This window comes from Calypte anna, chromosome 4A (assembly GCF_003957555.1).
Source record: "Calypte anna isolate BGI_N300 chromosome 4A, bCalAnn1_v1.p, whole genome shotgun sequence".
Taxonomy (NCBI): domain Eukaryota; kingdom Metazoa; phylum Chordata; class Aves; order Apodiformes; family Trochilidae; genus Calypte; species Calypte anna.
The window spans coordinates 28,805,641-28,833,162 of record NC_044248.1 but is presented as its reverse complement, the minus strand read 5'-3'; the positions used below and the strand labels follow the sequence as shown (position 1 = coordinate 28,833,162).

At 37.0% G+C, this 27,522-nt stretch overlaps 1 protein-coding gene across 3 annotated transcripts in view; it reads left to right on the top strand.

Annotated features, from left to right (window-relative positions):
* Nucleotides 1–12,380: 12,380 nt before the first annotated feature.
* The window catches only part of PALLD (palladin, cytoskeletal associated protein), a 62,591-nt gene continuing 47,449 nt past the window's right edge, over nucleotides 12,381–27,522 (top strand). For 2 of the 3 annotated variants that reach the window (XM_030449773.1, XM_030449772.1), the window contains exon 1: nucleotides 12,381–12,511. The gene's annotated coding sequence lies outside the window, so the exon portion shown is untranslated. Of the gene's footprint in view, nucleotides 12,512–26,485; nucleotides 26,491–27,522 lie in introns of those variants that run through there. The other variant, XM_030449774.1, reaches the window with a different exon arrangement.

Genomic DNA, 27,522 nt, shown 5'->3' with positions numbered 1-27,522 from the left:
AATATACTGGGGAACTGTCTTATTTTCTCCCCCTCTCCACCACCTTTTTTGAATTCCTAGTGTTTTGAGGGTTTTTTTGTTTCTAAAAAGGTTCTGCTAGTTCTATAAGTTTAAGATAATCATAATTAAATGTTGTCAGCCAGCATATGTTAGCATATATTAATTGTAAGGGCTGTATATTAGCAAAAGGTGTTGCTGTTGCACTTGTTTTCATGATATATTCTTGCAGAAGACCAAGAAACTTTTGTCATCCCATAGACTGCTGCCTAGGCATTGGCCTGCAGTAGTGCTCCCTTGGCATATCCTCTCAAAGGAACTTTTACCTTTAAAAGTTTTGGTTGAGATGCAGCATCCCTGACCAGCACTCCTCAATCAAAACCTCACATGACAGTTTTTGTCATGCTTTTGTCATACAAATGTTCTGTGTTGTTCGGTTTTGTCAAAGAAAGGCCTTCATGTGGCCGAACAAAAGCAATAAAAGGGAAAGTATCAAAGGTTGTTAGCACCTATGTGTCATCAGTTAGCAGGTGTTATCTATCCACTCCATCAAGATTCTTTTAGACCACTAAAATCTTAAAGCTTGGTTACAAATTCAAGTAGTATCTTAGAAACTAATACAACTATGTGGAAGCAAAATATCATTTATAAGAATTCATACAAGATGGAAAAAATCAAAATTGTGATTTGTACAGAGCATGCTGGTTTTAAAACATAGGAGCTGCATACTTACAAAGTTCTTATACCTAATGAAAACCTATACAGATGAACAGAATTTAACTGTTTTTAGGAAACTCTATAGAGCTAGTTCTTGATTCAGAATATCTTATCACTGCCCACTTCATGATACCTGTTCAACTTTTTTCTTAGAGAGACTTTGAGTTTTGGTTTTACCTATTTTTTGATAATTAAAAATACTCTTTTAGAGAAGAAAAAGAACTGGAGAATACTTCAGAACCTTCTTGCATCTGTGCATTAGCATTTTTGTCCTACAATAGAAATGTGGACATTTCTTTGCATGCTTAACTGAGCTAAAGTGAAAAGCAGCGGTTTAAATAGAACTGCATAGGGAGAGGTATAATAAAGTTTTTAAAAAATTTCAGATGAAACAATGGATGTTTTGGGTACAATCTTTTTTTTACCAATTGTCCAGATAATGAAAAAAAAAAAAAAACCAAAACCACACAGTGTTCATTGGAAATTAAGATAGCAAAACTATTTTAATGATAACTGTAAACTTATTTAGAGTAAGAGGTCATTTACACCTTAAGGAGGCATTGATACATGCAGTCTTACATAACACTTCACAGATTTTACAAAACTGTTGCAATAATCCTGGTTGACTGAAATGTGGCATTTTAATACTCATACTTAATGCAGTATAAACAATTTTTTATTAACAGTACTTTATTTCTGGAAATGATATTTTAAGATGCCTTATTTCTTTGTAGTTTATTTTCATCTCAGTTGAATAGGTAATGTATGCAAAACTTGATGCTTCACAAAAATACTGGTAGAGATGCCCAGAAAAAGATATATGGCACAAACTCTCTCAAAGGATTTCTGTGGAAGTTGAGCATGTAAAACTGGATGAAAACTGAAGTTAAAACTAATTTGTACAAGTCTGTTCATCCGTTTCTACCTGTACCACAAAAAAATTATGTGAAAAGAAGTTTATAAGTCAGGTACAAGAACTTAGTTTCATAAACTCCTATGATTCCCTTTAATCTCTATCCTCTCACCTTCATACAGAATCTCATACACTTACCTTGTCATTTTCTTGAGTAATTTCTAGGAATTCCGGCAAGACAGACTCCTTGCTTCCAGTTGTCATGGCTTATATCTCTGATTCAGAACAGGATTTCTAGGAAAGTCTTACTAAGCCAGGAACAGTCAGAGATCTAATATAGACCATCTCTCATGTATGATCCATGGATTTCTGACCTACTGGAAAAAAATCTGCCTGGAAATTCTGATGTCATACCAAGCATGTGTAAAGCTGAATTTTTTGGTAGGAAAAGTTTTTGTTTGTTTATTTTTAAATAAAATAGCTCATGATCTACCCAAATATAGGCATGGATTAGTATATAGAAAAAAAGATTTATTTCTGGCACTAGTAAGATCTTCTGCCAAGTAAATTAATTCTCTAGAGAAGTGTTCACATGCTAAAACATCTGTAAGATATAAGAAGCACATACCCACTTTATTTCATCTTCAAAAATTTCAAAGACACCTAAAACTTCTCTGCATGTAACTTAAAAAACAAAACAAAACAAAACAAAACAGGAAGAATATTTTGATCATTCTGATTATTTCAGCACAAATGGAAATTTTGCAAAGCTATAAGCAGCTGATGGCAGGTTCTTATAGCAATGTGCTGTGCACATATTTAATAAAAGTCAATGTTATACTTTAAAGTGCATATTACTACTTACCAATAAAATGTCTGAATGTTTTCTTCTGTAACCATGGAAAAAGCCCTGATGGGCTTCAAAGCAGCACCTTTGGCATAGGTGAGGGTTGGGCTGGTTTAGTGTCTCCTTGGCTGCCATACAGAGAGAGGACTTGCTGGTGCAGGACGTTTTGGTCTGTAAACAAAGCAAAATACAGTGGTGAAAGACCTCTCTTAAAAAGCATATTGATACAGCATTCAGTGCTGGAGTGGTTTATGACCCACTAAGTGAGGAGAAGCTCCAGCCAACAGCTTTTCTGTGTATTTTAGAACAATTGCATTCCTTTTTCTAAGCCAAAACATAGCCATCACCATTATATAAATGTAAATCTTTCTTGAGAAGTCTGGTTCTCTTCCTTCATTCCCTGTAGCATGTTAGCTGCAGTTTATTTCAGACTGTTTTTTCTTAACCTCCCAGAAAATGTAAACAGAGCATAAAAATCTCATCCACAAATCTTCACACTAAGTCATTCTGAACTTCCAGTAGGAGTACATTACCCATAAAATCAGTTATTGCAAATTACTATTGAAGTTTTTTTGTTTGTTTTTTTTTCTTTAAATATATTGCAGTGTTTAGGAAACAGAAACCAGTTTCTAAAATCAAAGATTAAGTCTGCAATATGTTGTACATTGACACTCCCAGACTTAACAATGCCTGTGTTTTTGTTATACATTACAGTAGGTTTTGGTTACTTAAAAGTCCTGTTCTCCTGAGCATTCAACAACCATGCCTCTTACAAAGGAAGATTATTTCACTAGTACAGTGCACTAAGAGAGCTAATATAAAAATTATTTTGTATTGCTGGGTTCATTCCATCACAATGCTGCTTTATTCTCTGTTTAGTACGGTCTGATCTGTGGATCTATTTTGCTCAACAGACTGGGATAACTTAAACTGTGGAATAATGCTGCCAAAGCTTCAATTTGTCATTTCTTCATTTCATACTGCTTCTCCTCATTATAGTCTGTGTTTATTTGCTATTTATCACTTGCAGATATCACTAGTTACCACTTAAAGCACTCATGCAGCATATATTCTTGCTTAATCATGCTGGAAAGAGGTCATTGCACTGAGAGTGATGTCTGCTGCCATTCTGTGTATTTCCTCCATTTTGATGATAACATGTGGAAAATGTTTTCCAGATCTAAAAATACAGTGGGGCATGTCAACTGTACAAGTGGAGAATATTCTATTCCCATGATTCTCTGCCCAAGTCTCTCATGTATGAGCATTGTCCTTGGCTGCTGCTGTAAATATAAGTAAAATGTATGGCTTTTTACCACTCCTAACTGCATTATATCATTATATTTCAGAGTAGCTTTCATCCAGGTTTCCCTCAGGATATGTTTTTGTACTTCTGCATTGAAAGTTCTGGCAGTACTCTTTTGATATGAATGCACATGGTTTTCATACATATTTATACATATTTAGTTAATGTTGCTCACAGGGGTCTGTAATTAGAAAAGCATGCATTAAGAGTAAATGAGAATTCAGTTCAAACAATAAATTTTTACATAGTCATTACATATTGTTGACCACAGTCTTGATATTAAGCAAACGTTTTTGGTTTCAGCAAAAGGTGGCATTTATCTTCAAGTCCTGCTTAGATTTAGGTGACAAAAATCTCTCATACTTGGAAAAAAATTACATTTTTTAGATATAATAGTTACAGCATCATGAAAAGCCTTTCTGCAGAGTTATGTTTAAATATTGAATGCTATCCTGTAAGTTCACAGATGTAGTGCATGATGCATGATTCTTTTTCCTATCAGCTGTCTGGTTTTCTTATCATGGCAAAAACATCAAGATAGAAATGCTTTGTCTCTATCTTTCTTGTGATTCCATCCAAACCTATTGGTCAGCAAACTGCACAAATTAATTTTAAACTGGTAAATACCCACTCTGTTTGTGTCTATGTGGCTGCCTATGGGTACCTATGCATCTGGATGCATGAATTCTGTATCTTTTGCAGCAGTACTATTGTGGTTTCAACATGGACATGTGTTTCTTTCAAGAGTAACTAAAAGTCTAGAAAAGAAAAACATAGTAAGACTGTAGATTATATATTGGCCAAAGCAATGATATGCCACTTCAGAAAGACTAAATCTAAACATGTGAACAAAAATTAGTGACCACCAGGGTTAATTTTTTAAGTGTTCTCCCTCGCTTGCTGTTGGTGCAACACATGGCTCTACATTTAGATGCTAAAATCTCTCTCCTTAAGTACATAATGTACTATTAAAACGAGGTATCAAACAACACTAATAACACCAGGGATTGTTCTGCTATCAAATTTACATCGACTTCCAGCAGGTGTAATACTCTTCATAATGCTACTTCGAAGAGTTCAGGGATGTTTTAAGAATAAAACTGGTCTCGCTTGGTTTCTTCATGTAGCATAAAAATACAGTCACTTCTTAAAAAAGAGATGGCAATGTTGAGGCATTCGTTTTTCTCTGCTGAAAGCACCAGTTAAACCCCCAAAGGGCACGCTGTAACCTGCTCTAAAGAACAATGAAAAACATGGCAAGAATCTGCGTTTTTCCACTAGAGCTTCGCAACTTTGCTTTGTCTCGCTGCCAGTGGTTTGCACACCCTGCTACGGCAAGTTAGGGGAAAAAAAAAAAAAAAAAAAAAAAAGAAAGAAATATAAAAAAAAAGCAACAACAACAACAAAACCAGAAAGAAAGAAAAAGTGACACTGCTCAGGGACCCCACGGGGCTGAAGGGGGGACGAGGGGAGGAGCGAGACGAGATTCGGCGGCGGTCCTCCAAAGAATCCCCGCGGCTCGTTCCGCAGGACTCCGGACTGACCCTGCGCGGCCTCTGCCCCCCCCGCCGCCGTCGTGGCCCAGAGAAGCTGCTCCCTCCTTACATGGGCACGGCGGCGACTGCTGCTGCTCGCCCGGGGCCCGGGCGGGGTGTCCCGCTGGAGCCGGGCCGCGGCCCAGCCGGGGGCGGTACGGCCCAGGGGGTTCAGTCAGACAAAGAACAGTCCCAGCAACCAAATAAGGAAGCGGGAGCGGGAGGCTTTCAGAATAGGAGCGGGGTGGGGGGAAGGTGGCGGGGAAGCCGCTTTCTGAAAGCGTAGTGGTAAACTATAGGGTATGAAGGCTCACGGACTTGTCGTTATCCTCCTGTAATCTTCTGCCAGCAAAGCTGAAGAACTCAAGCTGTTTGTCATATTTTCTCATGTTTCTGAACGCTCTTTATAGATTTTTATTTATAAAGGAGGGGGTCTTTGGCAGCCCCGTTGGTCTGCAGCCTGAAGATAAATGAGTCTTCCTCTGCCAGGCGACAAAATCCCATTGTAGATCACTTCAGGCATTACAAAAACAAGTTAAGAGGTTTTGTCTACTGCACTGTTCTAAATGAAATCAATCTAGAAAAGGTGCATGTGCACCCCTGAGAGACAGGAGTTTGCAGCTGAGAGCAGTAGTAGAGAGAAAAATTTAAAAATAAAAATAAAAATCCTAAAAAAAACCCCATCCTGACAATTCTGGTAGAAAAGCATTTCATAACAAAATGACTTGGTGGAAAATTATTCCGGGATATCAGAAATGTAAGCAAACTACTGTTTTAAGCATAGGTATGGAATTCATACCCTGTGATCCTAATCCGCTGAGTCTTGGAACTTCCTTTTTCTTTCTACTTACATGGGCTGAATTTAAAAGGTCTTACTTCAAGTGGGGAAAGACAGAAAACACCATTCCCCTTTTCAGACTTAGTGAGAGCAGGAAGAATCATCACAACAGAAACACTGAGTAGAAGAAGGAGCAGCTGTGATCTCTGCTGACTGTGAGAACACTAGAGCTAACACTAAATAGCTTGAGCATGAACTTTAGCAGTAATGTTTAACATACTGGCCTGGTTTGCCCTGGTTTCCAAACGTTAGCAGCAAAACATCTCCTAAATTCATAGCCTTTATAGCAAAAAATTATATGCACTATGAGGTTGACATCCTGATTAAAGAAAGCAAGTTATGCCTTGAGATCAGAATTGTGACCAAATCAGCTCACAAACTAAGAAACATTTTAAATATTGTGGGGAAGCCTGGCTCAGAAGAAACAGCTTCTTTATCTTTCCTCAGAGGCCTCCCAATTAAGAGCAGCTGTATGTTGCTAAAGTGTAGCTAATTGAAAGACATAACACACTTGCTATTACCATATCGGGAGTATTAATGAAGAGAGTGTTCTTTGGAGGTTTGAAATGGGAATGACAAAGTGGTGATCCAAAGTGGTGCTTGCATATGTGATTTCAATGTCTTATCTGTTGAGCGTCATGCCAATTTTTATGTGAAGAAGAACCTATAGATACAATACTGATAAAACCACATAGGGTAAGATTTAGGCAAGGTTATTTTGCTCTTGATCCCCATATGGTTCAACCTGCTGGTTGAAACAGAAGAATATTACAGGTGTCCTTGTAGTCTGTTTCATTAATAAAGAATAGAGAATCTGAGAATCGTGGTAGTGAGAGAGAATTAAAGCACAAGACCAAGCTGCAAGAGTTGGGAAATTAATAAAGGATTGCATAGTTTGGGAGTGATAAGAAAGTGGACAAAAATTTATAAAATAGTTCTGCTTTGTGGTGTTTGTGAAATCAGTATCTTAACAAGGGTCAAAATGCTTTTGAGTATGAGAAGTGAACGGTTTTCCAGGTTGTATTTTGTAGCTATTTCCAAAGTTCATATGCATTGCTATACCAGTAGCTGTGCAGGACAGGAAATTCTAATGGATTACTCATGGTCGAAGCAGCTTAAGAATGAAGGTACCAAAGTATCTGTATTATAGGGAAGCCATTGGGATGCTTGACTTCTCTCTATATGTTTCTTCAACTGTCACTGTTCTGATTCCTTTTTAAATAGTGTTTATATAGTACACCCATGTTTTTTATCCATGGTGTCATAGGAGCTACACAGTAAATCAAACCAATATCATTTAATCAATTTTTTAACCCGAAGACCTTTGCTATTCAATAAAAAAAGTAATTAATTTTTAAGTAATTCTAAGTAATTAGTATTACAACAAAGAAATCATAAGCATTAATCACTTCATTGTCCTGTATATACACGAGTGTGTGTATGCATATATGTCCATTAAAATGCTAATTGCCTTTTTATGCAAATTGTCTCAGCAATAGAAACTTCCAGTTTTTGCTTTCTTCTCTGTATAGTTAGAAGTTTGGAAAAAGGTCCTCTTTTTCTTTATATTTTTGTTGCACTATAACTTGCTTTCAAATGTTGACTCCAGCTGTGCTATCCTCTCTGTAAAACACATAACTTCGATGGTGTATATTGGCAGAATTGGAAGCCATGAGAAATGTTTGCTTAATATTCTTTCATGTAACAAATGCTTAATTTTCCAGAAATTGTAAGAAAAATGAAAGACACAACCAACCTGGTATTTCTAGTTCAGATACTGTGAATTTCACCAACAAGAATTAATACCAAACAAAGCAGTTTACAGTTATGGCCTCAGTGTCTGCCAACACCATCAAAGTTAGGTAGTACAGGATTGTAATTGCAGCTTGTAATGCGGGATTCAAGAGACTTTTGAAATAGTCCTAAATGCTTTATACTGCTACATGTTTGGCAGTTTCTGTTTCAGAGGTATAGTTAGTCCCTTTTGTTTTCAGGAAAATCTAACTTCACATTCTGGCCAACTAAAAAAATCACAAACTCTCATGCTTCCAAGAAAATCAGTGTCCCATTTTTTTGTTTAGTAATCATACTTCTTTTAAATGATGTCAAGTACAGATTGTGAGAGGATGCAATTCTATGAAGGTTTTTTTGGTTTAAATAAAAACCTGAAATTCCACAATGGTTAGCATGTCACAGGTAATTTTGCATAACCAGGGTAAGTGGGATCCATTTCCTTTGTGCAAGAAATACAGGGAGATTGCTGAACTGGGTTTAATAAATCACTGAATTAAGTCAGCTGCATATGAATCCATTTGCAAGCTTGTAAATTCTTTCAGTTTCCTTTTCTAGTCCTTTAGTGTCTATGTTACTGCCATTTCCATCTGATCTTAATGCTATTTGAACTGTAATACGATGCAAATCTCCACTGTGGCTAGCTGAATACTACTTGAATTGATTACAGGCATTCCTATATTATTGAATTAATTTCCAGTGTTTAAGACCAAAAAAATCTCATGTCATGTGCCTCCCCAATGTAGAAAACAGACCTCAGAAATGTTAATGTATTTTCTTGTTGTTTTCTTTTTGACAAACACCCTGGTTTGATTTACAGAATTTGAGGGATCTGGTTTTAAGTAGCATGATCAAAATTGCACACTCCTGTGTAGCTTTTAATGTCTTTGTTATTCAACAGCTAGGATACTAAAATTATGCATATCATAATGAAGAAAAACTATGAAAGCAAATAAAATAATTTTTTTTAAAAGGTGGTAGTTATTTGTAGTACAGTAGCACCTGGAAACTAGCTAGTGGATGGTAATGTATGTACACTCTATTAAATACATTTCCTTCACTGAAGGTACACATATTTAAATACCACAAATTATTCCACGGTAGTTTGAGAACTCAACAGACTCTCACCAGAAGTCCACTGAGTTGTTTTATATTCACTTATTTTCTCTTGGATTGCTGAGCTTGTAATTACTTTGTGTGATGTCTTTTGTCTGCATTTTGAGCTTTTTTTCCTCAAGTCATCCTTTTAACTTTTTATTCTTTAAGCTATACTAATTTCATTTTATTCACAGGGTGGTATAAAAAGTGAATCTTCATTTTGGGAACATTCTCAAAATTTTAATGTATGTTAGCAAAAAACCTTTCATGAAATCTCAGGCAGTTTGGTGTTTGCCTGTTTCTCTAGTGGCATTTACCATTACCTCTATTAGTCCACAGAAGAAATTGTTTGGGTTCCTGCTGCATTTTTCAAAAATAAAACAAGCTGTTTTGATAGTCATATTTAATTTAAATATTATGACTTCAATGGAGTTGAATTGTCTTTTTATGTCTGTATTCTCTCATATTAGTTTGCCAGTCATGCAGTACATATACTTGGAAGCTCCTTAATCTAGAAACAAATGTTCCTCTAGCTGGAATGATAGACAAAGTTGTTTACAAGAAAGAACTGGAGATCGTATTATGTTTTAAGTTTAGCAAACGGTTTTGTTTCCTTTCTCTTCGGATTTTATCTTCCACAGTGCCTCATGCTTGGTTCCCAGTAAGCTGAGCTTCATTTTCACTTTCCATGCGCAGTTATGCTTGTGTAATCATAGTGAAGCAAGTGTCTTGAACTAAGCTGATGTGCACAAGCTGTCCCTTTGCTTTCATCTTCCATCCCCCTGAAATGAACATGAGCATATATGCACAGACATTAAATTCTTCTCCAAAATTCTTGGAACATATCTGCAAAATGTGTATAATGTAAGAGCTGTGACAGAAGAAAATGTTAGTGAATTCAATTGTCTTTGCTGCAGTAGTAACTCTCTCTGTTATAATAAAATACAAAGGAGAAGATACAGTTAAGGGATGTAAAGTCCAGGTACTGATTTTCTGTAATTGGCTTTTCTTACTATGCATCAGTCTGTTCTTTGTTTCTTGTGTCAAATTACCTGCAGCTAGTAGTGGCTGAAGTGTGTTCCGACTGTTAGATAGAACACTATCTTCAACCACCATACTTACCCAAGTCATATAGAGACCTGATTAATGATGAGGGATACTCTCTTTTTATCTTTGTGCTATCTTAATACTATGTGTATGAGCTACCATGCTTCTTCTTCATAGTCATGTACCAGAATTGGAAACAGAGTGCTTGTGCAGTGCCAGTCTTCTCAGTGGCATGCCACACTCTATTCTAGCAACAGGGAATTGCTTTATTTTCCCCTCCCTTTTTCCTACTTGGCAGCATTCCTCTGTTCTCTTTGTTACATTGTGGAGCAACTGAGAGATGTGGAGTGAGATCTTAGTCCTAAAGAGGGCTGGGTGGTGAAAAAGAGTGAAGTAAACAGGGAAAGTTTCAGTGCCACATTCTGAATCCTCCAATATAGAATAAAATTTCTCAGGTACATGTCTTGCTCATCTTGGGAGTTCATACCAGCTGGAGGACAGTAGTTATGATGATGTTCTTGCGTGAACCCAACAGATTCCATGCACACAGAGATGGATTGTAATATAGACCTATAGAAAGGGGCCAATCAGTGTAGGCCTGAGAGAGCCATGAAGATGATCATAAGACTGGAGCATCTCTCCTATAAAGACAGGCTGAGAGAGTTTGGGTTGTTCAGCCTGAAAAAGAGAAGCTCTGGGGAGACCTTACAGCTGCCTCCCAGTACAGGAAGGGAGCCTAGAGGAAAGCTGAGAGGGTGCTTTTCACAAGGAAGTGTAGTGATTGGATGAGGGTGAACAATTTTAAGGTGAAAAAGGGTAGATTTAGACAGGATATTAGGAAGAAATTCTTTTCTGTGAGGGTGGTGGGGCACTGGCACAGATTGTCCCAGGGGAAGTTGTAGATTCAGCTTCCTTGTAAGTGTTCAAAGCCAGGTTGGATAGAACTTTGAGCAACTGAGTCTAATGGGAGATGTCCCTGCCTATAGCAGGGAGGTCAGGAACTAGATCATTGTTTGGATCCCTTCCAACACAAATTCTATGAAAGTGGAGCTAAAAGAAGAAAGAGTAGCACCATTACTCTGAGCTACCCTAAAATTCCTTTATCATTGTTCCAGATGTCTAATAATACTGAGAAAGAAGGCAGCATGTTCATGCACTTCTTTCTTTCTGTCCACACTGTAGAAAAGTCAAGTGACATCAGTGATTGCCTCTGTGGACTTGAGAATAGAGGTTTTATAGACATATATTTTGAGATTGGCCATCTTGTTTTAAGCAGATATTCAAGCAGATGTTACTAATCATTGGTTGTGTTCTACAAGTCCTTATAAAACTGATGTTGGCATATAGTCTGTAAGAAAGCACTATATCCAGACAAAGTGGGTTCTAGGAAGAGGATAAGAACCAACAACAGAAAGGTATTCTTTGGTCTCTTGTGGAAAAAGAAGGGAAAACAAAGATATACCCACCTCCAAATGTTGCCTTTAGTGGAATATGCAGTGCAGTGCATGTATTTACAGTAAGTGTATGATGGTGAATGTTTTTGCATAACTGCAAATAGCTTGAGTTTTGTCACATGTTCTCTGAACTCTAATGCTGTTCTTTGACAGGGAAAGATACAGAAGATTGTTGATAAAAACAGGTGACTAGACTGTGCAATAGTGTTATGCTTTTTCTGAAAAAAAAAATTAAATTCAGTTTAAGCTGAAAACTCAGGGCCTTGCTAGGGGAGAGCAGTGGCATGAGTGTTATTTTAAAAGAACAGAAAAGTAATAAAAAGCTTAGAAGAATAACTTGAGATACCATTTCCACAGTTCTACATTACAACATGTAGCCACCCACCCGTTCTGTCATGCAGACAAAAATCCTGTGGGAATCACGGAAACTTTTCCGGCGCAGAGAATGCTAATGGAAACTGGTGACAGCACTTCTGTGCAGCTGTGTGGCAGTATGGAAGAGCCCGGGATCTTTCCTCCACTTGCCAGGCAGTGCCTGCTTCTGCTTTCGCAGGAACTTCTCAAGCTTCTCTCACTGGCTGTGGGTGCCGAGTGCCTGAAGGGAAGGGAGTGAACTTCCAGCATGGGACCCGAGCCTTTTTTAGCAAAAAGTCTATCAACAAGTACCAGTTCATGCAGCTCCGAGAGGACAGTAATTAAGACATCGAAAGACGATACCGCCGGCGATTCCCTGCGGGAACCCTCCCCGTTTCCCAGCCCTTCTTTCCCAGCAGCCTGGCAACGCCTCTTGCCGGCACCGGGTAGCCTGGGGTGACCGCGGGACTCTTAACGTGAAGCTGCCGGAGCGGGACGTGCCGCCGCCAGCTCCTGTGACACGGCCCGGAGTCCGCCCGCCCCGGCCCGCCCCTATATAGCGCCCGGTACCTGCGGACGCTCCGCCCCGCGCCGCTGCCGCCGCCGAGCTCCCGTGTCCCCCCGAAAACTTGCGCTGGGGTATGTGGTAGCTGCCCACGCACACGGCTGCTGAGGTAAGATGGCAGGGTGCTTCCCGGGGGTGCGGGGCTGACGTGGTTCACTTCAGATGAGGCGAACGCGCAGCAGAAAGCGGTGATAGAAAGCGAGAGGTCAGAGCACATGAAATCGTGCTGGAATGGAATTAGGCTGGCCGCGTTTCTTTCGAGTATTTCTCTTTTTTTTATTTTAAACAGCTGTTTCTTTACCGCATCGTCTATAATTGCTCTCGAGTTTGGCTGATACACTTTATTTGCCGACCTTGGCCATCTGCTCGGTGCTTCCTAATACGGAAAGGATGCTGTTGTGGGGTCAGCGGCTGTGTGTCTGTAGCTCAGGACTTGCAAAATCACCTATTAGTTTGTAGGAAAAGTGACAGAGCAGTAAAATATGAGTGCTTTCGGAGGCTTCTTTGTGGAAGACTTCTGTAGAAACCCGGTGATACTGCTTGATGAAAGAGTTGGTAACGGGAAGGATACTTGCATGTTTCAGAAAACTTACTATGGCTGCCTACCAAATTAAACCAAGCAAAATATTGGAGGGATTTTTTTATTTTTTTTTTATTTTGTTTGGTTTGGTTTTTTGGTTTTTTGTTTTGTTTTTGTTTTTTGTCCTGTGGAATTCATTCATCTGTAAGGAAGACATATTTGGTGATCTAGCAATGATGTGCTCTTGTAGCTGACTTTTTTGTCTAATGTTTATCATTGAGTGTTGAAACTAATTTGGTGTTACTTAGTAACTTTGTAACCTATAACAGACAAGGCTTTGGAGATTTTTTTTCTTCTTTTCTAAGTCTGTAGCAGACATTTGTTTAAATTTTATCAGCAAACACACACACACACACACAAACAAAATAAAAAAGTGAAAGTTTCCTGGCAGCAGGCGCATAATTAGAAAGAAGGCTGGGAAAAGTAAGACCGGCCTTCCTTATAATGATGTGCTTACAGAAACTTGGAAAGCACAGATACGCATTGGCTATCAAAGAGAAACCAACATCTGCTATTGGAACATTTGGGTCAGCTTTATATTAAGGAATATGGCACTGCAGAGCATGCATCTAAAAATAGGAGTGAACACATTCAATGTTTCGTTAGGCTTTGAGGTCAAACAACTGTTTTTCCACAGTATTCTGTGGCTGTATTGAACTGAAACCATGATTCCTGGGACAAAACCTTATATTTCTGAAATTAACTTTGTAAGATGTATTACATATTGTATGGAAAGTTTATGTCCACTCACAAGTCTGTGTGCACTGATATGCCCTGGAGTTCTGGGTTGGGAAAAGTTATGATGATGTTGTTAATGAAGCCCAACAGTTTCCAGGCATCTAGAGCTGGTCTGTGATTCACAATACATACCAGACATAGAAGGATTAAGATATAGAACTGATAACAAGAGGATGGAAAAAACACACAAAACATTAAATGGCTCTCAGCCCACGTCTGTTGATTGTATCTATACCACTTCACTGTGGAAAAAAAGGGCACAAGTACTTGTGAGAGCAGGATTTTGAGAGAGATTCTGTTGCATCCTACTTTTGGGTGGGGAACAAAACCTGAAAGAACTGACTGTGAAATAGTATTCTCATACTAATTTTCCTGGCCAGGGGGAGAAGCTGTGGGCAAATGTAGGGCAATGGGATCAGAGTTTCAATTGAAGAGATCGAGAAACTTGAGTAGGAAGTATACAGATGTTCTTACAGCTTTTGAAACTCTTGGCAATATGGAGGTAGGAATTTTATTTTTTTTAATTAGGAGTTTCTCATTTGGATAAAAAAAATTCTCTCATCTTTGTGATGATTAGGTTTCTTCTGTTTAAAAGTAAAAATTTACTGTTACCTACACTGTAATATAATGCAATCCTAAAATCAGAATGGTGGATGTATTCTAAATGTTGTTAGCAGTTGCTATATGTATCTTATGTAGCTTTAATTATAGCTGTACGACAGCCAAGGAAATATTTTTTTTCAGTCAAAATCTGTTCTGAAAATTAAAAGTGTGACTTTAAGTAGCAATAAGCAGCCTGATGTGTCAGGATTCCATTAAGAAGCACTGTGGTAAAAAGCATTTTATGATCTCATGCTTAATGAAGTCCTAGGAAATTCTGTTACCTTTAAATTGTTCTTCAGTTTCTCTCTCTCTTTTTTTTTTTTTTTTTTTTTTCCTTACAAGAGCAGAAGAGCTGTACATATTGTCCTGGCCAAAGTCATGTTGCTGGACCCTCATGCACCTATTATTGTGGACTTATTCTTTTTTACTAGTCTGAATCTACTTGCTTTCTCTTTGCAGAGACTGTGTAATGATTGCAACATAGAAAACTTTACTAAATGTTATTCTACATTAATTACTGGTTTTGTACAACTACAGTTATTATGAAGTAATTATTGAAATCTACAGTTCCAGGCAACAGAAAGCAACTCACTATTCTTTGCTCTGCACTGAAGATTTTTTTGAGGTTGTACTAGAGTTATGGAGGGCATGATAGCCTAACCTCTCCACAAACAGGAGTGGAGTTGCAGTTTTCTGGTCTGGATGACTGCAACATCCAATTGTATTAGCTATGTCAACTATGTCAGAACAGCATGCATCCATTTCTGTAAGGGCACAGTGGTAAATCTGATGAGTAATGTTCAGCTGTTGGGTTTTGACCACCAGAAGATAAAGGGAACCGTGTGCCTGAAAATGACCTATAGGATGCTGATCAGCCCACTTACATGGAGAATTTCTTCTTCCTCTCCTGTACAGAATTTCTCTCAATTACTCCTGCCAAAAATAATCCATTGTGAGACTTACCTTATTTAAACTGACCAGGTTCTCAGCTGGGCAAAATAAACTGATCTGATGTGTGAAATCATGTATTTGTACTATCTTGTTCAAAGAGAAATTAATCTCTCAACCAGCCCTGTTTAAAGTAGCTGCTTTATGATTTTACTCATGCCAGCGTTAATGTGGACGCGCATGCCAGGGAGCAGAGTAAGAGTGTCAATCAGTGTGTTGTTGTGTGTGTAGGTTTTCAACATGTGTATGTATAGCATGATTATGAATAGTAGATTATGAATAATGGTAGGCACTAAATCTGAAAGATATGAAGATAAAGACCTTTGATTTTGAAAATGTGTAGATATGGGAAGAACATGAGGTGCAGTGTGGAGAAACTGTCTTTTAAGATTAAGATAAGCATAAGCACTATTACTTACATTATTTCTATAAGATGTTTTTCATGCTGTTAACATGTAACTTTACATTTGCTGTTTACTCTCCAAGAAAGGAATCTTCAAGTGGTTTTTGGATCTAGTGGACCTTTAGAGACCTGAGGAGGGTTGGTGGCTCTAAGATTTTGTTTTCAAAATAATATTTCAGAACTGTGTAGAACATGCTAATTAACTGAAATCTTTCAGCCTGGAGAAGGAGGAGAGTCTTCTGTGACCATGAGTGTCAGAACTTCCTGGAGCTTTTACAGATCATTTAACACTTCAGTATTCCTACAATTAAGGAAAAAAAAATTGTTACTATGCCATCATTATTATCATAGAAGGAGAAGCAATAACTAAGGCAGTACTTCTCACATATATCAAGTGTACTTTTTGGATTAACACACGAATAGAAAACTTGGGAAATATTTTTCCTCCACATTGCTGTCTAGACACTTAAATGCGGTCCTTTTCCCACCTGATTAAGACATTCTAGCCCTTGCCAAGGCAGGAAATTTGTATTTCCTTTATTGAAGCAGAAGGTGATTGTAATTAGCGTATTGTGTATGGCAGTTTCCTTTTTCCTTTCCTGCACTTTCCTCCTTTTTCCTTTAAAACAAAGCTTAAGGTAAACAGCATTTACTTTCATAGAAGTAAATAAATAATATGAGCTCAATTTACTGCTGGGCATTTTTCTTCCTGGTGCACCTTTATGAGATGAACCAAGAAACAACTGAAACTGCTTTTCCTAGTTTTCATACTGTGCATGTATCTCCAGAGTTGATTTCTTGGGTTAATTTAGATTATCTTAAACCATCCTTTGGTAGCAGTTGTACAGAATTCATTCCAGTCCTTCACAAGACTTTCTTTTGAGACTGAGGAGTCTTACTCCTTCATGTCACCAGAAAAAGTTCTTCTTGAAATTCCTCTCAAAATGTTACTAATTTCAGAAGATGGTCTATATTGTATGTGCTGGTCTAAAGTATAGGAGAAAAAAAGAACAATTCTTCTAATTCTTCTTTTTGAAGAGATCAGTCATACTGACTGTAGAATATTTCAAACAGAAAGCGGCAATGTAATATTGTATTCATACTTCAACCTTAAAAACGTGGAAGAGTTATTTAGTTGAAGAGTTGGATCTGTGTGTCAGTAGCTGCTACACCGTATTGCTAAGGTGTCCATGTTTTGGTAAATGTTCATAAGATGGCACGTCTCATTGGATTTTTGTAAAAGGAGGTTTTCTAGGGAAAGATGATTATTTGCAGGCATGATATGTCAGAAGAAACAAACAGGAGAAGACTTTTTGGTTTTCACTGGCATAATGATTACGTTTTTTCCAGGCTAAAATGTAAAAATTGATTAACATACAAAAAATCTTTTTTAGTAAAGTAAACATTGATACCCACCAACTAACCCCATTAAGTTCACTGTGAAGAGTGATATTCTTGTTTTGTATGGTACTGTACCCATTAAGGCCACACACAGTACCTGAGGTATGCTTATGGATAATGGGAGAACACAGGAAATTAAGTTTACAGCATCGCTATTATACCCATTGCTTTTATGATCTTGGCTGGGATTGTTTAAATATTTCAATTGAAAAGAAAATTGCTGAAGTTTTCTTTAAACGCATTGAATTTAGATGAAGATTCAGTCAGGTAGTTTTAATTTTTAAATCACAATTTAAAAAAAATTCCTCTTCTGTGCTGAAGAGGAATCCACATCAGTGATCAAGAAATATATGCAGGCAGTATCTGTTGGGCTACAGAAACTTCATTAGGAGTTCCTTTCTCAGCTTTGGTGAGTACAGAGTATGGAGTATTTGGATTTTTTGGTGCTGCTTCTGCTACACAATCATTTAAGAAGTATGATCCCAGTTCTTCAGCCACACCGAATACAGAAATTTGGTTTAAATCAAGACCTGATTGTGTTACAGCAGCACAAGAGCCAGGACAGCCAACCTGCTGGTATTAGGACAACCTTTCAGCTGGGGTTGCTTATATTCACTTTTACACCTTACTCACACCTTAGAAGACTTTTCCTCAAAGAAGAATCATTATGTTTTTTCAGTAGTTGAATTTTGTTATCTTTTAAAATTTTTACTCCATGGCTGAATTCAGTCTTCATTGATTCACAGTATGAAAGTAGTCACTAGGAACAGAATTGTTTCTTTCAGTTCTATTTTGAGTACCACATACGTGTGTGCACTGGCAGATGTGTGTAAAATTTATGCTTCTGACTTGGAAGAACAGATAATGCAGATTTCCTTTTTTATGAGAGAGGGTAATGCAGGTCTGTTTCTGAGTGCATATATATACAATGGTCTGTGAAAATATATCCATACATCTTGTAAGTAAAAATCTGTATCTGACTCAAAGATGATTTGTTTAAAGAACCATTAAAGTGCAAAACAATATCAATAGCCAGCTTGGGCTAGCAGAGCACATTCATCAAGGCAAAATGGAAATAGAAATTTTTTGCTGAAATGAGTTTCCTTGTACAGAAACCCAGTGGTGCTGTATTTGTTCCTGCCCACCTCACTTGTCTTATTTTGGCTTTGAAATATAAAGCCTTTCTTTTCAGTGTTTGAAGGTTTCAGGAAGGCACTCTGATTTATGACTGTATTTTGTAGTCACCAAAGATCTAAAGAATTCTTGAGTACAAGTAAGGCCTTGAAAAATCCAGAAATGGTCATAATATTTTGTGTATGGGGTATTTTCATGCACTCTGAGTTTGTGTGTAATCTGCTTCCTGTCAAAACTGTTAGGGAATTACATGAAAGTATGTATTACTTAGTATTGTGTTTCTAATGATGAGTCTGGTGCAAGATGCTGCCATTTACCTCTGTGCAAATCTGAGCTGCCCCAAACCAGAAGGACATTAGAAAAAAATAAATTAAAGCTACTATTGATATCCATGCCAACAGAGGTGTTGATGCAGAGCTTCAAATGTCTTTCAGGTATTTTCATGGCAAGAGTGCCTGGGCCTCAAGCGTTCATCAGTAGTACTCAGCTGACAAGCCACCAGCCTGGGTATTTTGCCCTATAAACTGCAGGTTCTTTTCAGTGAGGAGTCAGACACTTTGGGGTTTTCTTTTCTACAAGAGATATGTTTCCTCATCTGACACAGCCAAATTGTATTGCTTTTCTGTTTCTAAAGCTACCTGATAATTTTCACATATTTATAGTAATTCTCACATGCCTAGATTCAGTGTCCTTGCCAAATCTATTCTTTCATACACACCTTTTAGCCTAATTTTTAGGCAGTAAACAATTGGCCACAATGCTTGGCTACAGGGAGGAAGTTTTGATTTACTATAAATCTTAATATTTTTCTGTCTTCAGAAAAATCTGGATGTGTATTGAACAAAAAAGAGAGACACCTCTTCTACCAGTTTCTGCAGACACATGAAATTTGATTTATAAAGTGAGGAAGTTCAAACTATATTGAAAATACATTGTATTGTCTTCTGAGTGTCTAGGATGTTACATGTGGTTTGCATTCTTTTATCTTTACTGGCTTTTGGAGTTTCTGGTAGAGATTTGAGGTTATTAACTGTTTATCATTTTCTTAAGTTGTTCATTAAGAATTTCTGGAAAATTATTGCTTCCATTTTCTGCTTTGAATTAAAATACCATCTGAATGTCTTCTTTTTTTAAAAAACAAGAAAAAAAAATTAATACCAATTGTATGTCAGGAACATTCATGCTCTTAGAACACAGGGCTTTTAGGGGGGGAAAAAGCCAAGCTCAGAAGCTACTTTCAGATATATGCAACTGAATTAGATGAGTATTGCATGAATATTTGTCCACATAGATGGAGAGAAAAAAAGGAGTGCCTATTAACGTAAAACCAACGTTTATGTCAACACTGTCTCAAACAAAGAATGAACTTTCACCTGCTGGCTCAGAGGTTAGTTCTGTGGTTGTATTCAGCCCATAAAACACAGTGGCTTTAAGTGTTTCCTAGCTTTTAGAAATAACAATTATACAACTGATTGTAAAACTCTGGGTTCCTGTGTCCTCCTCCCTTCAAAATTTAGTGGTCATGTTAATGGATAGGCATAAAAGGCCAATTAATGTGAATAAAGATATTTATCTGAATCATGCTAGATACCAGAAAAATTATCAGAAAACTCAGAAACTGGCATCTCTTCACCCCATTTCCCTTGCTTTCCCACCAATTGTATGTCTGCTGTCAGCAACCATCTGCAACAACACATGAGCCTTCTCAGCAGCCCTATCTGGAACACATTGCAGTAATTGAGTTTTGATGTCAAAGGCATTATGTGGTGCATGATGGAACCATTCCCAGGGTGGGGAGGCTCATCATAGAGCACATGCATCACAGTCTGCCCAAGATCAAGGACCCAATTCCAACTTTGAGGTATCTGTTAAGGAGGGAAGCAATGCTTTCTGGAGAATGAGCCATCATTTCCAAGGAACAGAGTTTTGTGATTGCTTGTCTAAGCTTCATCTCAAGCTTGTCAATGATGCCTCACTGGAAGTTTTCTTACCACAAACAATTCATCACAGAGATTCTGCAGATCCATGGAAGTATCAAGAAATTCAGACCCCAGAAACACACAAGCTAGTAGTGGATTTTCTGTTTGTTACAGACCGTAGTAATAAATCAGGGCATTAGCGTGTGAGCACAAATGTTATAATTAAAAATTAGTTTCAGGATCTCTTGCAGTGCATGTCTTGCAATGAAGTAAGCAATTCCTACTCTTGTTACAAGGATGTGATTATTATCTGACTCTCTTAGGCACATGATGTGATTCTGGGGGTGCTCTACACAGGGACAGGAGTTGGACTTGATGATCCTGATGAGTCCCATCCAACTTGGCGTATTTTATGATCCTATGAGTCCATGATCTATGGTCATGGCCCTTTGTGTGGTGAAATGCTTGGTTTAGAAGAAGTATTGATGTTTTTAATGCTAGATTTAACATGTTGTTTTACTAGAAGAGAATAAAATACTTCTAGTTTCATTCTTTTCTGACTGCAGTCTATTTCTCCTACAAACTGCCAGGCAAGGCAATTTTATCCTCGCTTGCAGCAGTCTTTTAGAAGTGTTTTGTAGTACTTCTGTAACTTTGTAAATTAACATCCTGTACAAACATCTGACTTTTTTGAGGTTGTTTTGGTGATTGTAACTAGAAAGGAGGAGTGACTTAGGGACAGTTAATTATAATGAGTTGCGAAAGAGCTCCATTTGCCACTGAAGTTAATTATTGGTTTGCAGCTAAAACACAGTGCTCACATAATGCCCTTTTTTGGATTAAGATAGATGTTTGTACTTTAAGCATTAATGCCTACAAATGCTAAAGACAAGCCATGTTTACTGAGTGAATTCTTGTACTAGTACTGAATTAGAGGAACTGTTTGCAAAGCTAATATTTGAAGTAACATGTTCATTGATACAGAGCAGAGCAGAATAGAACTGGAATGCATTTAAGTAGGAAGCTGTTCTGCAGTAGATGAAAGTTTGAGGAGGCTGAATGAATTTGTATGAACATGCCTAATATTTTTACTAAGTATTCTCCCTTTTTTCAAAAATATTTAGTATGTCTGCCAGGATTTTCAGTACTGGCAAATCAAGGTTGGTTTTGCACAGTAATAGAGGACCAATTATTTAGAGTGAAACTTGGATGTTTGGAAACATTTGTAAAGCATGTAAATAGTACCTTTTTAATTATTGGAACTGTTTAAAAAATGTTTTCATAAAGCCATAATTAAATAATACTTAATGTGCTTTTTGAGTTAGGGCAATTGCCTCTCTGTCATCATTGATGGTCTTTGTGATTAAGGAAGAATCAAAGAAATCTGCTGTCAAGCTTCCTGAGTTATGGATGTTAATCTCTGTGGTTGGTTGTTGAGATAATTCTCAAGTGCTTCCTCTGTTTAATTACCTCAGATTCCTCAAGGGTTTTGTTATAGGTTGTCCAGTGTTTTGTCTAGAGTTGAAAATGTGTTTTGAGTAGAATCACTTAAAAAGAAAGGAAGCTACCAGTAATATTAGTAAATCAGTTCATTGACCTTCATTTTGGTAAAGTGAAGGTTTGCTAAAACCTCTTGTCACTAGCAAGGTTTGTTGAAAAATTAATGCTTTAATATGTGTTTCATAGTGGGTAGAGGTAACTGCAGAACAGTGCATAAAGGAGTGAGGAGGTGAAGGGGCTTTTCAGAAGATGTGGGACATGAAAAAAGTGTATTTTCCTAATCAGTCTAAGAAGCAGTGCAGTGTTTCAGACTTTTTGTTGATGCTCTTGGGCGTATACACCCAGGTCTAAATTAATTCATTGTCCTGTAAATTACTGACAGTGCATAATTCTTGTTACCTGTTATCACCTCTTGCATTGTACAGATTTCTATCACATGAATATTGTACAATGATGTACAGATTGGCATGTTGTGGGGACAAAGGCATTTGTTTAAACTAAACTATAATGCTTTTGGTTTAATTAAACCATTTCAGTCACCTTTTTTAGACAGTACTAGTAGTTTTGCTGTGGTACTACTGTATATTGTCCAGTATTTTTCAATAACTGCCATTCTAATAAAACTCTCATTGAGGTACTAACTCTTGAGGTTTATCTCTGGCATATTTAGACTTTTTGTTTGCCAATAGAATTAGGATTACATTTGCCATTGATGGCTTTTACACACTAGCCTGAAAACTGAAGAACAAGAGCTCATAAATGACAGTTTTGTACATAATGTTTAGGCCATGTCAAGTCAGGATATGGATGAGAGTTACAGAAGTTGTCTCCAGAAAGTGTCAAGTGTAATTTAATTTAATTTAGTTATAAGTCAGTAGCTCTAATCTTTATGCTTCTGTTCCAAATAAGTGTTTATATATAAGTAGTTTAGAGGATCTGTTCTGGTAGAGGTATCTGATCTGGTATAATACATCTACAGACTAGCCCAACTAAACCTGTCATCTCTAGTTACCTAGCCCAAAACTGGGGGAAAAGCAAGATGTTGAAGCTGTAGTACTGTAGGATAAAATACTTCTGAAAATTAGTACATGTGGTTGTTAAGCCACAGTTATCTGAGTGATACTTAGCTGGTATTGAAGGAGGTACCTTCTCATTAATATTTCCAGATGTTTTAAAGTATTATTCACCTGATGGTGTTACAGTATGTTCTGAGGCTGTGTTGTGTGAGCTGTCTCAAGATTTAATTTCTTTTGATTTGCAGTTTTTTGCAGTTTTGCAATGCAGAATTCATATTTTAATTCAAAATTATTCTTATTTTCTACAATTCTCTGTACTGGGAAGAGCTGGGGTCAATAAGAGTCAGTAAGTAGCAGTGACAAAGCAAGTTTAAACAGTAAACATAAAAGATGGTAAAATATGTAAATAGTACCTGAAATTGGAACTATTATAACCTTACGGGGATTTTTTGCAAGTTGTATATTATTGCCTTTTCCATTTTTGTTTAGCAGAAGAAGTTCTCCTGAGAAATTGTGCTTCACCCCTTAGCAGGAAGGCTTTTCTCTTCCAATTTTGAAGTAACTGATGTTATATATCACTGTTATTTAAAGTACATGAATTTGTATGCCATGATAAATGTTCCCTGTGCTTTGAATATTTAATTAAAACTTGGAAAAGACCATTGTGACACCATGGACACTGAGTTAGCATCCACAAAATATTTCCCATGCACTTTTATGTATAGGGACACCTACCAGGCATGAAAGAAATTTCTGTATTTTCACTGCTTAAATCTGCAAACAAGAGCTGAGAGGAAATATACTCTATTTAGGCTTGATGATAATCTTTCTGGGAAGAGTAGAGATTGACTCATTTCAGTCGTACTACTAGATGCTTATCAGATGTTTTCATTTTCTGTCACTACTGATTGGATTTGAATAGGGATCTGGGCATGAAACTTCTGCATCTCCAAGTATTTCTGTGCCATTTAAGTGAAAGTTAATTACTGAGATACTTAATTCACCTTAAAAAATTACTCTGGAAGCACAAACTACAATTTGAAATATATTCTTGTAATACACAATTTTTTAAATGCAAATTTTCAAATTTGTCTGAATGAAGCTAAAGTTTGTAAAAAAAGTTGCCTGATTTTCAGAGCTACTAATTACCACTGCTCCCATTAATTTCAGTGGAATGTCTGTGGGACTGAACAAATTGGCTAATGGTTTGAATTTCTGAATTCATTTACATAAATTTGAAAAGTTGTTGTAGCTTGTTTTGCCTGTGATAAAACAGAAAGACTCAACAGTGCATGCCTAGCTAGCATCAGTTCCTTTTGTGGCTACTATATATAGTAGTCTAACTTGCATAATAGTAGTGCTAGGATGGATGAGTGAGAGAGACTTACAGTTGAATTTTTTCCATTACAGCTCATTTTAGCAGATGCTTTTTCTGTTTCCAGAATGACAGTGCAATGCAGTATAATAGTTAATACTTAACAGTGAATTATCACATATTTAGCAGGAACTGTGTCATCCAATGAGCAGATTTTCATGAGGCTTTATCATAACTAGGATTTGATTAATGTTATATAGATAGATAAAACTGCCATATTAGATAAAATATTATAGATAAAATATTATAGATAAAATGTTTTGGGTCTAACTTATTTCCTCTACTTTCCCTGACCTTTTCTGGAAAGTAGGCAATAATTGAAAAAAAATGCTAAAATGATATTTTAGAAAATGAGCATTAGCTGATGCTGGTAATTCTGTATATAGTTTTAGAATGAAGAAAACTGAATTATTTAGTAAATTGCCAATTCACAGATCTATAGAAGTACACAGAGGCATAAATGGTAAAACAAATATTGGTATTTATAGCTTTGTCTTTCAGGCAATCGAGTCTTAAACTACATGTCTTCATTATTAGTGAGCTGAAAGCCTGTATTATGTGTTTGGAGAGAGTATGTTGTTGCACAGATACCCTCTATTTGCAATCTTTCGATAGTTCCAGCAATAGAGGTGAAATTTACTCCAGTTACTTATGGAGTAGCACACTACTCCTACTAACTCCAAGTTAGTAGTAAGCACACTAACCTGCTTAAAATAACTTTTCTCTATTGTAGCCTAAACTTTAGCTTTACTTCCATTAAAGACTTCATTAATTGTAGGCAGCTGAAATTTTAAAAGTCTATGTTAATTAAAACATAAGGATGATATTCAGACACTGCCATTCATAATTATATATAGAAGCTCCTCCTTATCCTTTACAATTGCAAACTACAGGTATGACTTCATAAACCCTACTTTGGATGGGACTTCCTTACTGGCAGTGTGAGCTGTGGAAGGTCTGGTTTTTAGATGCTTGTTGCTGAACAAGCACTACTCTTCTGTTGCCCCTGTAGAACCCTTTGGGTGGATGGTCTTCAATTGAAAACAGTGAACAGATCCAAGCTCAAAAAAAGAATAAAAATAAGACCACCAATCCACTCAAATTCCAGGATTACCTTCAACCTTTATGTCATTCACCCCCTTCTCCTGTAAGGGTGCTAAACTGTCGTGCCATCACAGCTGGATGTGAAAGTGCAGGGAAGGGCACACAGAAATACTTGGGAATGTCTTCCTGACTAAGAGGGAGAGAGAATCCATGTTATCCAAAGACCACAAGATTCATAAATGAGAGCATTCACAGTGGTATTCAGTGTACTCTACTTTGTTTATTTGCAGCATACCTTAACTTGACTAGCATTTTGGTTTCTTATAATCAGTGGTATAAACATGGCAACATGTATTGTAAGGTCACAAAGGTTGTATGGTGCACAGCTGCAATTGAAACTAGTAGGAGCCACTCAGTGAACTCCTCTCAAAACTTTCTTGGAAAAAGCAGAGGACAAAGTGACCTACTCTGACTTTTTGTACTGTGGTAAATACATTTTTATGCTTGTGTGTGTGACAGTGCCTAAATAAATTATGCTCTCAATAAAATCCAATGCCAGCAAGTATTGCTTGCAGGCTTGAAGCAGGAGTTGGATTATTGCTGAGCAATTGTGCATTTGAAATTTGATAACTGGAATTTATGCTAATTACAGCGTGAACATAAATTTTCCTGACATTTTTGTTCATCATGTACTATGTTGATTGCCAGGCTTTACTGCTTGTTTCATATACTGAGCAATGAAAAGCAATCTCAGTAACAAATGCACACATGCTGGTGCAAGGAATATCTTTTTTTCTCGGAAAAGCATTGTAAGTTCACTGGGTTTTGCCTCACAATTAATTTGTACTGCTTACAGTCAAGGTGTCCTACTGCTTGTTGTGAAAAGCTCAATATATATATGGATGGTAACACCTTGCTCTTAAAAATTAATGACAAATACTATTTTACAATAATTAACTAATTTCTTATAAAGAATGTCATACTAGAGATGAGGGATGGTACTGATGGCACCATAAAATGAAGGGTTTGGTTTTTTCAGGATCACAAAGAGTAAACAGCAAAAAAATATGGTAGATGTCACTCTGTCCAGTGAATTAGGCCTCTTTAACTGGTTGCTTTCTAAGGTTTCTAGAGGAAATCCTGAGTCTACTGAAGTAGTCATATGAATTAAAACTTCATCCCTTGCTTTTGACTGGAATTACATACACTTTTACATGTATCTTTTGCTGGAGATTATGTAGTTTTCTTGCTCAGCAGCTGGTGAAAAGGTGTTTTTAATTAGAGGTTCTCTTTTGGATGCTGTACTGGGAGCTCCAGGTCTGTGTTCTAGTCCTTTGCAGCTAACTACTGGCCTTATATGATGATCCTCACTGAAGACTTCGTGAACACTTCTGAGTGTTTGGAGCAAGATGTTAAGCTGCAGAGAGGTTTCCTATTAAGGAAAAGTGATGTAATGTCAGTGGAACACTGCCAACTTCTCTCAGCTCATTTTATTTATATTAGCTGCATACCAAAGAAAAAGCCCCATAAAGCATCAGTGCTTCTTGCTATATTTAGCCAAGCTGATTTACTAATACCAGAAGATTGTTTATATGCAATGGAAATAATTATAAAAAGATTTGGGAGCATCTTATTGAAATAAAACAGGTTGAACTTGAAAAAGGTAAATATAAACTCAGCTCCTGGTGTAAAAAAAGACTCTAGGATATATTTTAGCATTTTCCCTTTCAGTGTATGTATTTCTGTGATGAAAAGCATTGCTTAACATTTTAATTGAACTCTTGCTGATTGTCTAAAAACCTCAAAGTACAAGGAAGTTATTTACATTGATCTGAGTCTTTTTAGCCTTAGCAATGCAGATATCCTCACATTTGTTTGACCTATGTGACTAAAACCAACCCTGCCATTCATGTCCCATTCAGATCTTCTGGTCTGAAATATTTACATTCATCTTCATACAGAATGCAGTGTGAAACTCTGGGGATTTTTGTAATGTTTATAATCAGTCTGGTGTGTCATTTGTTTATCACCTTCTCTGACTTCCCTTTAGGACTACTTTTGAAATGAGTGAGTCCCCTTTTTAATGAGTTGGGTTTTTTTGCTTGGTTTGTGTTCAACTCTTTGTTCTACAGCTGATGCTGTTGATAAATAATCACAAGATTTCTTCCTGAGTCTAACAATGTTACTCCATAATGCTGTTGAATAATTTGACCTTTTCTTTTAAATTTACTCCTACATGGTGACCTTAGCTGGGTGTGGTAGTGTTGGAACTTTGGATCCTCCCTGGTATTAAGTCTGCCTAAAAGAGTATTTCCCATTAGGAGTATCTGAATACATTTGTTAGCTGTTGATAAGTAGGAGCTGTCACACTAGTTAACTGCATAATGCATATAAAAAACATTGCAAGTATTTTTAAATTAATAAATTGTTAAGTCCAGCATGACTGTGAAACCATGTGA